The following is a 4,080-nucleotide window of genomic DNA, read 5'->3' on the forward strand; positions in this document are numbered from 1 at the left end:
AGATGGAGTTCTATTCTGATTCAAAATGTGGGAGACTTCTCAGGTTCTCCTGCACAGGTATGCCGAGAAATTGTCAGGATTTGCACTCCAGTGGAATTTAAGATGGGCCTGACTGGTTCCTCTCTCTCCCATTTCTTTCTCCCAAATCTGGTCAGAGACTCCCACAGGCACTGTGGGATACAGAGCTATAGGGGTGGCAGAAGTGGGTGTGTGTTTTCACACTGTAGGGGAATATGGGAGTGTGGATTTAGAGGTGAGGATTGGAAATAGGAACCACCTTGGTTTCCACCCTAGGGAACCAGTGGCTGGAAGAAGCCTTAAAAACAACCAGAAGGGCACTACCACTGGGCAGATAGAGACTGAGGCCAGGAAGACTAAGTGGCATGGGGAGGCAGGCCAAAGTGGGTGATCATGTATGTCCTAGAGGCAGCCCTGACAAGCCTCATTTCTACATCCTCAACTAGAATGTTGAATTTCTTTTGCCTGGGTTGACGGTTGTTAAAAAAAAGGGTGGGGGGCGGCGTTTCCTGGGTGGCTCAGTCATTAAGTGCTGCCTTTGGCTCAGGTCATGATCCCTGGGTCCTGGGACTGAGCCCCACATGAGGCTCCCTGCTCGGTGGGAAGCCTGCTTCTCCCTCTGCCTGACACTCCCCCTGCTTGTGCTCCCTCTCTTGCTGTGTCTCTCTGTCAAATAAATAAATAAAATCTTAACAAAAAAAAAAAAAAAAAAAAAAAAAAGGACCTAGGTGGAATGTAGCTTCTACCACAGATGTTATTTATTTATTTATTTATTTTAAGAAACGGTTATAAATTATTTAATTCTTGATAGAGGAATGGAAATAAATCTCAAAACCAAATATTGTTCAGTCACTTGAGGAAACTATAGAATAGAGACCTAACAGTTTTGGCTAATGAAAACAAGATGTGTCCACCTCCCCACTTGGCTGACCCTGGCCTGTGTTGTACAGTTCTGCAGACAACTCTTAGCACAGGTCAGTGGAGTGAGGTAAGTTGAAAAATGATGAGCTCTAGAGAGCATTCAAGCGTGTTTCCTGACTGTATTGCATTTATGTTTGCTTACTGCCATCTTTCTGTGTTTTGACATAATTCCAATCTACACATCCTTGTAAAAGACAATCGATTTCCAGGCAAAAGTCTTCAACAGCAACCAACTAAAGTCAATCCATTCTCTGTCACATCTGCAATTGAAGATCAATCCAAGATGGCACGAAGCCCCCAGAAGCAAGAGGTGCTGCTTCACAAAAGGACTGTGTGCCTCCCTTGATGGTACTAAGTGAATGAGCTTTCATGCTGGTAAAGGTGAAGAGACTAGAAACATCATGCCACAGGGATTCGATGTTTGCTTGTTTTGTAAGATTTTATTCTTTTATTTGACAGAGAGAGAGCAGGAGAGCACAGGCAGGGGGAGCAGCAGGCAGAGGGAGAGGGAGAAGCAGGCTCTCTGCTGAGTACAGAGCCTGATGAGATGCTGGATCCCAGGACCCTGACGATTGATCTCAGGACCCTGGGATGAAGCGAAGATAGACGCTTAACTAACTGAACCACCCAGGTGCCCCAGGATATAATGTCTGAAATGAAAGGGGGAGCAGATCCCATTGGAGCACACACACTAAATGCAGCAGAATTGAAGAGAAAGTTTGTCACATACGAAGCCCATTATAATAAGAGGGAAATATGAAATCAGGGTTATCAAAGCGACCCAGCTGCCTACTGGGGCCCACGGAGCCAATGGAGAAGCCACCCTCCAGGTGGTGCTCATTCTGCCAATTCTCCAGATTGAGGCCCAAGCTGGTGAAGCAGATGAGCCCTCAGCATCACAGGTGACAAACTCTGGCCACACGGCAAGACAGAGGCAGTAGCTTTTGATCACCCCTGCTTCTCAGTCAACAGTGAAGCACCAGAGCTCTCCACCTTCCCAATCAGTTACCACAAACTGGCCAGGTGGAGGGGCTGTGATGCCCCAGGGTTGGCATGCAGTGGCCATCCAAGGTGTATACCTTGAGGGAGCTGTCGTAGCTGCCAGTCACACCAGGGAGACCATGGCAGTTCATGGCCACTGAGAGAGGAATGAGATTGGCCAGATCAGCCCCAAGGACGCTCAGCACAAAACAACCAGGCCACTAAGGCTGCTGTGGATCTCCTTCAAAAAGCCTTTCTGAGTGAAGACTTGTATACGGTAGTTGCCTCGGTCAGCAACCAGCTCCTCTCCTTGACTGGTCACACAGAGACTGACTGAGGATTGAACATTCCTGGAACGCTGCCTTAGTCCCTATCTTTCTGAGAAGGAGGCACTGTGGGATACTGGCAGTCTCCAAACCCAGTGCTGAGCAGGTGAGGGCCCAGGGCTGGCCACCACTTCCTCGGGACTCATCCATCTCTCTAAGTGTAACTGAGTTGGAGGCGGCAGATGTTGCAGGCTCCAAAGCCCAGGAATCTTCATGTTGACGGTCTGGAGCTTTTTTTTTTTTTTTAATTTAAATTTAATTTAATTTTTAAAAATTTTTAAATTTAGTTTATTTGACACACACAGAGATAGCACAAGTAGGCGGAGTAGCAGGCAGAGGGAGAGAGGGAGAAGCAGGCGCCCCACCGAGCAGGGAACCTGACTCGGGACTCGATCCCAGGACCCTGGGATCATGACCTGAGCCCAAGGTAGATACTTAACAGACTGAGCCACCCAGGTGCCCCCTTTCAAGGGCTTTTTAACAGCCTGCCTGATATGGGGGGTAGGGGCACATAGCCAACCTGAGGAAGCTCCACGGTCTGTAGAATAAGCTCCCAAGGCAGGCTGACTGTGAGCTCTGGGTCCTGCTCATCCGCTCTCTCCTCCAGTAGCCCTCCATCTGCCTGCTTGATCTTGGCCAGGAAGTGGTCACAGCAAGACACAGCCTGCACCTCTGCCATGGTAAGCAGGTAAGTCTGCTCCTCTACCACTTGACTACTGGATTTCTCAACCTCAGCCTAAGAGCCTGTGAAGAACTTTTGAGAGCGAGTCAGCTCTTCCTGGACGCAGTGCTCCTCCGGCCCTATTCCTGGAGGACTGCCTTATGCCTTGCCTGAAGGTCGTTGGAGACCCCTTCCAAGACCACCTCCCTCTGCTGCTGCTCCCCGCTAAACTCCTGTCGACTTCTCTCCGAAGTCCTGACACCGCCCCTCACCTGCATTTTGGGCAGGGAGTGGCCAGCGGCCAGAGGGTGGGGGTATGCCTCCGGGCCAGGCTCGCACAACACCACAGCACAACTCCGGCAGCCGTTGCCCACGGGACCCGCGCAGGAGCGGCCCCGCAGCGCTACTGACCCGACTGCGTCAGCGATCTTCAGCACTTTCAGGCTGTCTGTCAGCTGGGTGAGGCTGGTTATGCGGGTAGGGTTGCTGTGCAAGGGACAGCGGCCACCACTGATGCTACTGGCCAGGAGCTTCTCCAGGCACTGGCGGGAGATGGTATGGCCACCGTGAGGGCAGTTGTGCCGCTGCTCCTCTGTGAAAGACTCCGCGCAGATCGGGTGCTTCAGCACGTCCCCGGCTGCGTCCAGGTTCAGGTGAGAAGCTGCTGCTGCTGCTGCAGTGCTCACTGCGCTTCCCTTGAGGGATCTGCTAACACAACCCAGAGCTGAAAAGTTTGGTGTTCATGCTCCAGAAGGTCAAATCCTGCTGACCACCTGTGGCTCCGATGTGTCCACCGCCACCTTCTACCACAGACGTTTGAATAAGGATGTTAGAAGTTGGAAGGGACTGGGGACATTTATGGGAATGGGCTGATCTGGGGACAGTGATAGGAAAATAATAGTGACAGGGACATGATACATAAACACAGATCAGCAAAGGGCCCCACTGCCTTGGATATTCCGTGCCTGATCTCCTGCCCTTCCTTTCGTGTTGGGGGCCTTGCAGGTTGGGGGGCAGTACCCTCTGTCTTTAACTTTAGCCCTCCTTGTGCAATAATTCATTGCGTAGGCATCGGTTCATATATTCCTGTCTTAATGATCCAAAACCCTGGGGTAAGAGGGAAATAATTAAAAAAAAATTAATTTTGACATGAATTAACTTAAAACTTGCCTT

At 50.4% G+C, this 4,080-nt stretch overlaps 1 pseudogene; it reads right to left on the reverse strand.

Annotated features, from left to right (window-relative positions):
* Positions 1–1,661: 1,661 nt before the first annotated feature.
* LOC116860550 lies at positions 1,662–3,647 on the reverse strand (annotated as a pseudogene).
* Between the last annotated feature and the right edge of the window lie 433 nt (positions 3,648–4,080).

This window comes from Lontra canadensis, unplaced genomic scaffold, assembly GCF_010015895.1.
Source record: "Lontra canadensis isolate GAN:19392208 unplaced genomic scaffold, GSC_riverotter_1.0 scaffold177, whole genome shotgun sequence".
NCBI classification, from domain to species: Eukaryota; Metazoa; Chordata; class Mammalia; order Carnivora; family Mustelidae; genus Lontra; species Lontra canadensis.